Below are 11902 nucleotides of genomic sequence, written 5' to 3' on the forward strand. Positions count from 1 at the left end.
AAAACAAAAAATACATCTTTCTTTTTCTTTTCTTTAGTATGCACTTTTTGTATGCACTTTTTCAACAGCATTGCACTGTGAAAGGATTTTCCTTCTGGTCTCATACATTAAGTCAGCTCTGCCCCAGCAGCTCTGGGCTGTAGCTGCTAAATCTCCCAAGGGCTCATCTTCTCACTGCTCAGTCAGCTGCTTTCAACATCTAATATCATGTACCAGCTATTATTCACTGCCCAGATATCAATTCATAAAGCCACTAGGCTCCTTTCAGTAAGTGCCCTCACCTGCCTGTGGTCGCGCATCCATCAGTACCCAGAGAGGATGCTCCTCCTTGGCACTTCAACCATGAGCTGCTCCAAGCAGCACTGTGTGGGCTGTATTTCAGCTGGGAATTGGCTCACAAGCCATCTGAATCACCAGGGTGACTTCTGCTTTGCTCTGTAACGCTCAGTGAAATTGCTGCTTTCTGTACTGCAGTTTTCCCATCTGTAGAGTAGAGCTAGTTGAATCCTCATTACCTCTGCAGGCACTCAGGTGCTAGAAAACCAGACAGAAGGGTTAATCTGATGCTGGCATCCTCCCTGCAGTGCCAAATTCCTGATTTAATCACCTTCATTTTTCTTCAATACAAAGGATTTTTTTTTTTTTTTAAATTTAACTTCAGTTCCTCTTCCTATTTACTTAATTGAGGTGGGAGTTATTCTGCCAGGGAAGGGCACATGTTGATAGTTTACTCCATGCTTCACTATTGCATGTAAGAAATTAACTCCTAGTAGAAAAACAGATGCCCGGTTTTAGCAGTTAAAAAACAAACAAACAAACAAGAAAGACAAAGCCCAATTTTTCTTCCTATTCCTGTACTAATTTGTGACTCTTTTTATCAACATCAGCGCTGAGCCAGGGTAGAAATACTTCCTCACAATTTTAGAATTCATATTTGTCTTTATGCATATTCAGCAGAAATCGAGCTCCCCAGCCTCCGCACTGCCTAATCTGGATTCATTAGCTTCAGACACCCACTAGAGCAATGTCAAGTGACTTTGGCCTGCTAAAGCACGGCACCCACAAGCACTAAGCGGGAGGACATGCTGTGCTCTGCTTCCTGCAGCAAAGCCATCCCTGTGCAGCGGCACCTGTGTATCTGAAGGCATCTCTCTTGGAAGTAGGAAGAGATTTCCCTGTTCCTCACACAGCCCCACTGCAAAGCAAGCAGAAAGAAGGCACCCAACCCCTCCTGTTTAAAAGGAGGTGCAGGCAAAGCACGTGCAGCCTCCCGGTGCCTTCACACTGTGCAGTCTCTACTGGTGTTCCTCCTTGCACATTACATTTGATTCCCCGTGGATCTCCATCCCTGTCGTCCACCTGACTTTCTGTCGTCATCTTTGCCCCTCATCAGACCCGGAAAGCATCTTCAAGGTTAAGAAGACCCCTCAAGAGCTCCAATGAAAATCTGTGCCCAGATTTTGGCCTTCCAATGGAGGCTGAGAGTAGGAGCCTTCCCCTTGGGCTGGTTCTTGCCCTGCCCACCATGCACGTCCCCCCAGGTACAACTAGAAGCTTGGCGACTGCCATGGGAAAGTAAAGCTGTACAGAGTGCTGCAGCCTACGGGAGAAGCGGATGTTATTTTCCCTTTAAATGCTTCCACAGCAACAAACAAGGCTCCAAGAACTTGGTTTTTCTGTTTTCTACAAGCGACTCTTAGCAGATACAGACTGAGGCTGGAGGTCCCTCTCTACAGCAGGACTTCGTCCCAGTTGAGTACACCAATATCTCTGAGCATGGAGGCTCCACACCATCTCTGGGCAACCTGATGATGTTGGATTACCCTAAAAGAGAAGAAGTGTTTTCTTATGCTTAAATGTCATGTTTCAAGCTTCAATTTTTTCTCATTGCTTCTTGTCCTTTCTCTGGGCGCCCAGGAAGAGTTTGGCTTCAGCTTCAGTTTGAGGAAACTTCCACATATTTGCAGAAAAGGGTTTGCTTCTGCCTGGGTGCAAAAAATAAAATAATAAAAAAAATCCAGTCTGCAGAGCCAAAATCTAATTTATCCAGGAGAAATTAGCCCAGCTTTTTTTCACACTGCTTTTGGGGACAACTGGCTAAATGACAGCTTGGGATGTCCCCAAGACTTCCTATAAAACCCAGCAGAGGAAGGAGGAAAGATGAAATAGTCCTCCAGCCAGTAGGGCAGCCTCAAATTCAACCAGATGGGTACAAAATACACAGTATATAATTTAATATACATCTTTGTGCCTCATTTCTAATCATTCCTCATTTTGTGTGATAGGAGAAGGCTGCTTTTAGTTAGCAGGCAGGCAGAGAGGAACAACCAAAAGACCCTGTGGTGCTCCCTGACTGCCTCCCCTCTCTCCCATTTGCACCCCATCACCTCCCAGCTCTGCAGGCTAGGAATACGTGACCACCCACCCTCCACACACGTCAGTTCCTTGGCAGTTTCTCCCAGGCATCCAGGCAGTTTTCGAGAAGCAATTTCCTGCAGAGAAATATTTATTTTCAAGGAGGCTAAGAGGCAAGCTTCCTGGTGCAGGTTTTTCACTGGAAACAATTGTGAAAGTGGCTTCATCACTCACCAGGCACTTCTGTAAATGAGCTTGGGCTCCCAGCTTTGCTTCCCCAACTTTTCCCCACCCTTGCTGATGGGGTGAGATTTGATTGCTCATCCCTCCCAGGCTGCTGCTGGGATGCAGGTTTGGAGCAAGGGGAGCAGATGTATGGGAAAACCCTGACTTGGCCAGACTGGCTGAGCAGCACTTGGGATCTGCTGCCTTCTCACTGCCTTGCTGGGTCTGATTTCAAGCAAAGTGATCAAATACTGAGGCAGGACCTCTTTCCTGGCACAGCTGGGCAGCCGCAGCTCCTCAGAGTGCTCCTGGATGGGTTGCAGCCAAAGCAGCCCTGGTGGCTTTGGCAGAGCTATTGGGGATGTACACTGTAAGAAGATCGGAATTGCACCCAGGAATGTGCTGGTGCACCACACCTCTGCCTATGGATGAAACCCTACACTTCTCCAATTAAATCCTTGTTTGATGCACAGATACTGTGGAAGAAGCCTGCGTGGTTCTGCCCGTTTTCTATGTGTGTGGTGTTAGTCAACTGTTTTTCACAGCCTTTCATTCCAGTGAAATAGTAGTTCTGGTTTGGATGGTTTTTGGTGCCTACTGTTGGTCAGACACAGCCTCCTGTCCTCGCTGAGGACTCACTGCCTGTCTTCTCCTTGCAAAGCTTTGCAAGAGATCCCTGAAGATGCTTTATTTCCTGAGTTTGTTTCTCCTCGCTGTGAATAAACAAGACTGAGCAAAACCTAAGAAGCCATTTTCAAGAAGTTTTTCATGAGCAAGGGGCTGGATCCCCTTTCAGAGCATTGGAAAATGAGTTCTCTGTTTTCCTCCCTATGTCATTAATGCTGGTGGTCAGGGAATCCAGCTCTTTTTTAGTCCATAAAATTAGTTTAGGGAAACAAAAATAATAATAGTTTGAATGCAAAATGTCTCTTGGGAGAACTTCCGTCCTTCTCCCTTCCTCAGTGCACTTATCCAAAAGGCAATATTCTGTGAGAAAAAACAGCTGTCCCTTCTGGTCACTAGTCCAGCCTGTTTGACCTTCGTGAGCACACTCACAGCTCTTGGATGCAAATATATGACCTGCAAGAACATGATCAGCACAGAAGAAATCAGGCCAGGTCTCAGAAGCCACTGGCCCAGTCCTGAGCAGGACCCTTCCCCTTTTCCTATCCTTAGAAGAAGGATACTCAGCAATATCACACAGCTTGACCTAAGCATTGGCAAGAAATAGCTGTGACACTCATAAGGTGCAAGTCCAGCTTCCACCAGCATCACCAATGGCAATTTGCTCTGGTTTGGCACGTTCATATCCATTTCCTTACCAGGTCCTAAACCTGCATCTGCCCTCTCCTATCCATGCAGCCCTCACATCTGAACCAGTGCAACAGCACTGTTTTCATCACCATATGGCAAGGATTTCCTCTTGATGCTGAGATGGTGCAGCCATATTAGCGCTCAGTAACAAAGGAGGAATCAAAACTTTTTTCCTTTTTCTCTCTTAACCTGCTGGCAATGCTCTTCCTAACTCCGTGCAAATGCATTGTTGGCTCATGGTCAACTTGTTGACCACAAGGTCCCCCAGGCCATGTAGTGGTGCACAGGGTGTTCCTCCCAAAAGCAGGACATTGAATTTCCCTTTGTTGGACTTCATGAAGTTCCTCTCTGTTCATTCTTCAGCCTGTCAAGGTCATCTGAATGGCAGCACAACCATCTGGAGGATCAGCTGTCCCAGTTTTGTACCATCTGGTGCAATTCCTGCCACCCAGGTCGTTAATAAAGATCTTCAACAGTCTTGACCCCAGAATCAACGTCTAGAGCACACCACTAGCCTCTATCAGGACGTTGTGCTGCTAGCCACAACCCCCTAAGTACAGCCATTCAGCCTGTTTGGTTCACCTCACCGTGCACTCCATCAGCATGGCTGTGAGGATGTTACGGGAGACAGCATCAAAAGCCTGGCTAAAGTCATTGCCTGCCAAGCTGGTTGTTGCCTTACAGAAGGCTGTCAGGTTGGTCAGGCCTAACTTCCTATTTGTAAATCCAGGCTGACTACTCCCAATCATTTTCTTGCCCTTAAAAATAGCTGAAAACAGCTTCAAAGATTATTTGCTCCACCATCTCAATCATCAAGGTGAGGCCAACCCTGCTGTGGTTCCCTGGATCTTCCTTTCCGAGTAACATTTGCTTTCTTCCAGTTTTCAGGAAATCCCCTTCCCTCTCCAATCACGTGCCCTTTCTTAGATAATCAAGAATGGCTTTGCAGTGACAGTGTGCTCCCATCCCATCTGCTCCCATAGATGAACCCTATCAGGGCCGGTGGCCATGTGTATGTCCAATTTATTTAGATGTTCCCTGACCGAATCCTTCCCCACTAAAAGGTCACTCTTCCTTGCTGTAGACTTCTTCTCTGCTCTTAGGATTCCCAAAAGCTGGTCTTGCCAGTAAGGACTGAAGCAAAGAAGACTTCTTTCCCATCAGGTTTATCACCACATTCAATTCCAGATGAACTTTGACTTTCCCATCTCCATCCCCACATCTCCCTACATTTCTTTCATGTCAGCTCTCCCTGCTTCCACCTCCCGGATGCTGTTTTTATGTTTGAATGTCGTTAAGTGTTCCTTGTCCACTCATACAGATTTTCCACCTGTGCCCGATGCCCTGCACACAGGGACAGATCATTCTTGAGCATGGAGGAGGTGACCCACTGCAGCCTAATTGCCAGGCGAACACCAGGCACGAAGGGGTGGCTAAGAAGGGGAGCTGAGGTGCAAGCAATGTACCTGAGTGACTGGAAGGGTGGAGCCAGGATCCACCCCTCCTCACCCTCATTTAAGGATTACCAGATAAGTGAGCAACATCCCTCTGGGTAGGGATTGCACTTTTCTTGAGCTGTCTCTAGTAATTGGAAAGCCAATTCTCCTTCATTACTCGCTTCATAGTGCCTGTATCCTGTTAGAAGGCACTGTCATTACCTTCTTCTGCTATACACCCTCCAATATATACTACATCTCTCAGACCTCTTCTTATTTCCAGGGCCATATCTCGTCAGATTCTTCCAAACACATCCTTGAAGAGGCCAAAGGTTGCTTTCCTGAAGTCCAGAATTGTGATGCTTTGATCCGGGGTTGGTTTTGCCTTACCCTTTTCTCAGGATGCTGAACTCAACTGTCCTGTGGTAGCTGTCCCCTGCTTTCACACTCTTCTCCAATGCACACAGCTATAAAAGGGCTGCTCTCACACACATCTGCATGGGCACAACTAAGCTGGCTTTTTTCCCCATAGAACTGTTTCCACATGCAGTTGGTATCGCTGGGATGGCCCAAGGACATGCAGAGGGTGTAAGAGAGCTCACATCATTTATTAGACCGAGAGATGGGCTTGGAAGAAAGGAATAGGCTTTGAAACATACATTTCCTATCTGAGAGTTACACAGTGGACCAGCATTTTCTCCTTGCCTTGGTTTAATGACCACAAATATCATAAAAAGGGGCAAGAGTTTCGAAAGGGGGCTTATCTGGTCTTGCAGAGCAGATGACAAGCTGGGACAGCACAGCAAACCTTCTATCCCAGAGGAGATGCGGGTTCCCTCCTCCTCCTTACCCACACACCGTGCTGACCTCTGCTGCAAGAAGGGAGACACACATCCTGGGGACACAAAACCCAAGGAGAACAAGATCCTGCAACAGATCCTGCTATTACTGCACAGATGTGTTGTGTCTGTGTCACCGTCTTCACTCCTGGTCTGAACAGGAAGGCAAGAGCAGGCAGAGAGAGAAGTGACCAGGCAATTCCTAAGCATGTCCTGGGGAGCAGAAACAAGACTCAACCCTGGATGGAAAGAAGCAGGGAGGGCACGTGGCAAAATAAATGTTCTGGGGAGTTGCAGGCTGCATGATTAGAAGGCAGTTTGGACCTTATGTTAGGAGACCTGTGGGAGATGGCGTTTGGAGGCATGAGCATAAAGCCCCACAAGCCAGGTGGCAGCAGGGATGAGCCCTGGTGGGAGCACAGCTCATCAGAGTAGGCTACTGCCAGGAGCTGGAGAAATTACGACTTCTGCAGAGCCAAGCTTTTCTTGTGAAAGTCAGGAAAGGACAGTCTTGGGTGAAGGTGGCATTTCCCAAGGGGAACATTATTTCCTTGGAAACCATGAGTATTCAGGTCAAGTAAAAGCTATTGGCGAAGTGGTCGTGCACTGAAAAAGAAATCTCAGCGCCCAGATTTGTGGAGTGAAAGGTATTGGAAATGCAAAACATTACAGAACTGGGACAGGATCTCAGGGTGCTGGGCGGAGCTGTTATTGGTTGCATCAGCTACAAGTGTGGCTTGGCATTTCAAAATAAACTCAGATTTGTGGAGCGTGATTTTACATATTTAAATTACTTTCAGCAATTCATACAGTGACATTTAAACAAAGGACGCCAAGCAAATGGCACCCAGTGCTCGAAGGAAACATTTGCAGGTAACAGTACTTAATTTAAGAAGGAACAGCTGATACCAAGACAGGTTCTTAACTCCGAATTCAGCCAACATTCCTCTTTGAACCACAGAATGGAGCATAAATACCCGGGCTTGTGAATGCTTAGATATGTAGAATGCTGGGATTCGAGTGCGACCATTCTGCCCCAAAAGTGGGGACAACTCCAGGCCAGGAGGATCGCTAGGCTTGGTGGTACCAGTGCTCTTGGCCTCTACTTGTCCCTCTGCCACCAGTCCCTCGTCACAGGTTCACCCAACTCCTTCTTTGGCCGTTCCCTGTGAGTTTGTTTTAATTTCTAAAGGCTAAACTCTGCCAGGGTGCAAACACAAAAAATTCAATGGAGTCAACTTACACACAGGCTGAGCATTTCTGTTGGTGCTCCCAGCCAATTTGGAGAGCTTAGCTGGGTCTATTACATCAGTCACACTGGATTTCATAACATTAGACATTTCAATGAGGGTGACTCATTCCCTCTTGAAGAGCACTGTATGTATGAGCAAAGATGATTAACTTCTGCTGAACGGTATGATTTCTGGGATGGGAACTGCTGTTAATTAGGAGCGGATCTCAGATGCTCACACTGTGTTGTCATGGCCTACTTTGTTTATTTTTCTCCATTCTAATTTCTTTCTTTCTTTTTTTTTTTTTTTTTTTTTTTTAGCTTAGGTTAAGGATTAAAGTGCTCTGCTCTGCTATCTGTCTCTAAAGCAACCAGATGTCAAACCAAGGCATCTGATGGCTGCAGACAGGCACAGCCCAGGGCTGTCAGTTCCAGTGGCCAAGTTTCTGCTTACCAACCCCTCAAATATCTGTTTTCACATTAAAACCAACCAACCAATTAAAAAACAAACAAACAAAAAAAACCAACACAGTGCTTCCTACCACTGCAACAGCAGCAGCAGATAAAGTAAAAGAAGCTCAGGATGTAAAATGCAAAGAATTACCCTTCTCCACCCCTCCAACATTTTCTGTTTCAAAAGAAACTCTTAGAAGGTTGTGCTGCAAATCTCATGCTTCTGATGCTTCTGACAGTTGAAAGCTGAGCCTTTGGGGTTAGCACTATCATTGCCAGCTCTCAAGCACTCTGAGATGCAGCAGCAGCAACAGCCACAAGGCGGGGAGTGCTTAGAGGGGCTGCAGGAGAGTCACTGCTGCTCTCCCCTGCCCAGACCTACCTGCTTTCTCCTCCTGATGTTAACACCAGTCAGGTCCCATCCCAGCGATGCGATGGACGTACTACCCCAAAAAGCCAAATGCTCCACCTTTGTCCAGATCTGCTATTGCCACAGACAGTCCCAGGAATGCCCAAATCGTGGTGAAACTCTGTCGGGCTTCTTGTTTGTGGATCCTGGTGTGAATCAACTGGGACTTCCAAAAAGAGAGAGGACAGCCCATTGCACATCCTAGTGCCCTGCCAACAAGGATAAGATTAATCTACTTTGCCCAGCGCCCCATCATCGTATCCCCTGCTCTTACAATCGCTCTTGAAATGTCAAGCAGGAACTGCAAGCAGCAGTTATGCAAACAAGGGTCACCATATCAGCACTGTTTTCTTGCAGTGGCAGAAGTTGTGCGCAGCTCTTGGTCACAGGCTGGATGCTTAGTCCTGCTTTGGGGTAGGGAACGGTGTTGCTGCTAGGACCAAAAAGCACAGGCAAACCTGAGAGAAGCCAACTTTTCAACTAACTAAGATAAGAAGAGATGTTATTTCTCGTCAAAACTGACCTGAGGTTAGGCATTTCAATGTCAACAGAGGGTGGGCAGTCCTAACACCACACCACACATCACTCCTCACAGGCCCAGCCATCATCCTTTCAGATGAAAGCTCATTCTCAAAGTAGGGACAGTGTGGTGCAAGGACCAAAAGGACAGCACTTACTCAAAACCAGAAGTTGGCTGGAAGAAGGACAGTGCCTGCAACTCCTGCTGGCCCCACAGCACTGCTGAGCTCAGTGGTCTCACACCTTTATTTTCTGCATCTTTGGAAAACAGCAGTGCAAGGGAAGCACATCATGGAGATGTGCTCTTGCAAACCCCTTCTCACCAGTATCTGTGGTGTTCTGGCAACTGGGAGATTTGGGAGCACTAGAAGCTTTCTTTCAGACTTGATGGTGAAGAAGGTGCATTGGAAACACATAGGGCTAGTTTCTTTCTGGCTTACAGAAGGACATTGTTTTTCTGGCATTCCAATTCAACGGCAAATGTTTTAAAGATAAACATTTTTTTGAGATAAAGTGGCATCAAGGAATAGAAAAAAACTATTTTAGACTAAAATCAGGCCATTACAGTGAAGCATCACTGGCAGGGTGAAGGACTCTCACAGGTCCAGGCACAATTCTGCGGCCTGTAAGCCCCTGCCCAAACTCGGGGTGTGCAGCGCAGGCTGAGCCATTCGGCCAAAGGCTCTCTTGGAGACCAACAGATGGGGTTTTCCTGCAGAGGATCCTTCCCTCTGCCTAAATAGGCACAAAAACATCCCTGCATTTACTCTCCAAGAGAACCCGAGGAAGGGGCAGTGCTGGCACCACATTGGCTGGGTTTCCTCCTCTCTGAGCAGTCTTCCTGCTGGCACTCCTAAAAATGTACAGTAGTGCAAATGTCTCCAAGGCAATTTTTATCACCATGAGTGCAGAAGAACAATCTATGCTGCTTTTGTGCCTCACTTGCTTACACACACACAGGAAGAAGCAGGCACTCAACAGGAAGAATGTTTAACCACTTTGGTACCAATTGCTGCAGGAAAGCCACCCAGGTGAGCTGCTGTCCACCAAGGGGCATGGGAGGGCTGGGATCCCACACTATCTGAGCCTAGAAGTGTGAGAAACAACCAGTGCCAAGAGTAGGAAACCACAGAAAACACTTCTACACTGGTGAAAACTATATGGGATTGGTGGTGCCCCACCACTGCCCAAGAAATGATGGCTGTCTCGTCACTGGAAGTGCTCATGCATGCATCAAGTGCTCATGCATCTTGACCAAGCACAGCCAAGGCACTGAATCTTGAACTGCAGCATTTTACACAAAGTCCCTGAAATGTAACAGTTTTATCTCAATTCTAGGAGTGCAGCCCTTGTGAAACCTGTCCAGATTTGCTCCTTCCCAACACTTATTCCACCTGACTTGCTACAGCCAATATTCAGCTGCTGCTTCAGGATTTAATCACTCTCATCCTGTGGTCACCAACTTTGTAGAAGTCTGTACAGAGCTCAACCTGTTGTCAGACATGCACTAATTTGTGTGCTTCTGATTATTTGTTTCCATCTTAAAACCTGGTTTTCAGCAAATTGCAACTGCACTTTAATACATACTTGGCTGGAACTTGAGATGCGTGTTGCCAGCCTCCCAGACACAAACAGGCTGGCACTGCACAGGGGAAGTGGGGGAGAACTGATGCAAATCAAATTAAAGTTCCGTTCATAAAAAATGAATTCAGTAAAACCATGAAGCTAGCAGCAGTTTTGTATCATAGAAGGTTCCGGTTTTATAATATCTGTTTCTTACTCCTTAAAAGAAAACTAATCTCAGCCCTTTTGGAAATAAATACTTCCTGGTTCTCAGCCAGGCCAGGCTTCCAAAGGGCATTTAAGACATCTTACACAAGCACTTCAACTATCTCTATTTTAGATGATCAAGGCTCTTGAACTACAGTTTTATTGTTATCTTGTTGTTGGTGATTTTTTTTTAACTTCCAAGCTTGGCATTAATAATGAGCTCAGAAGCAGATGACCAAGACAGCATCATTTCCCACTTGTTTTCTGTGGATGCAGGCAGAGAAGCTCGGGCACTGTCCTTTGCCTCTTTATTTAAGGACCACTCTCTGCTGGTGGCTCCAACAGTCTCTGACTCTTCCAGTGCAGGCTGACCTCTTCATTTCCTATTAACTTCACCCCAGTCTTCACTAGGCAGAAGCAGCAGCTAAAAGCAAACTGTGGTGCTAGCCCAAGGTAGCCAGCATCACTGTGATGTGCAGGACTACTCAGGTACTCACAGACATACTGTACATTACGGTCTGGGGACACTGCAGCATGTTCAAGTCACAGGCTTGAGTGCCTTTGCACTCTCCTCTCTGCCAAACAGCCTGTGAAGTGCTCGGGGGCAGTATCTTTCTGAGCATCTCCCAAGAATAATCAAAGCAACTCACCAGCTCTCGCTATATCCATGTCTCCTGATGGAAAGCCAGCCTGGAGCAGTTTGGCATGCAGAGCCCCCAGTTCTGTTTCAACCCTCTGCTTCACAAACCCTCTGGAGCAATTTGCACCCTGCCACCCACCCACAAGATAGCTCCACCTGCAAGGACAGATGAGAAGCCAGCAATCCCACAGGGCCCAGCCCCGCTGCGGATGAAGTCAAGAGCTGGCAAATCTGCTGCCAAACCCTCAGGACTTCCCCTACCCTGCTCCCTGCCCCTCCCCACAAAGAGCATGCGCCAGTCATCAGTAAACATCCACTCTCTAGCACAGGGGACTTCCTTCTAGTGAGGCACGTGTGGCCTCTGCCTCCTGGTTTCTTACCATCCCATCCAGACACATCTGCCTCCACCCGCCAGCTGATACAAAGAGGACACAGGGTTTTATCACCTCCTTGGAGCCCTTCCCCTCTTCTGCCTGAAAACACTTTTGGTGAGACTCTGCTGCTGCTTTGCTAAAAAGGAAAGAAATAGGAAGACTCAATGTTAAGGAAACCTAACAGAGCACACAAAGCAATCCAACCACTGAGACACATATGCTGCTCTCCATACCAACAAGGCTGTGCTGTATTTAGATCTAGCTCTATCTCTTACAGACTTGACCAACTGTTTCTCTGCTGTGTCATCTTCACTTATTTGTCTCCAAACTGTTTGCT

The 11902-nt window shown here is 47.0% G+C and overlaps 1 long non-coding RNA gene across 1 annotated transcript; it reads right to left on the reverse strand.

The window, feature by feature from the left end:
* LOC122162913 lies at window positions 1–11415 on the reverse strand. The gene is made up of 3 exons (XR_006169735.1): window positions 11202–11415; window positions 8236–8471; window positions 1–534 (listed from the first exon to the last, which is right to left on the reverse strand). It is a non-coding gene; the product is annotated as an uncharacterized LOC122162913 (long non-coding RNA).
* Window positions 11416–11902: the final 487 nt, after the last annotated feature.

Source organism: Centrocercus urophasianus, unplaced genomic scaffold (genome assembly GCF_019232065.1).
Source record: "Centrocercus urophasianus isolate 14NV4802_14NV808 unplaced genomic scaffold, USGS_Curo_1.0 seq_22, whole genome shotgun sequence".
Classification (NCBI taxonomy): Eukaryota; Metazoa; Chordata; class Aves; order Galliformes; family Phasianidae; genus Centrocercus; species Centrocercus urophasianus.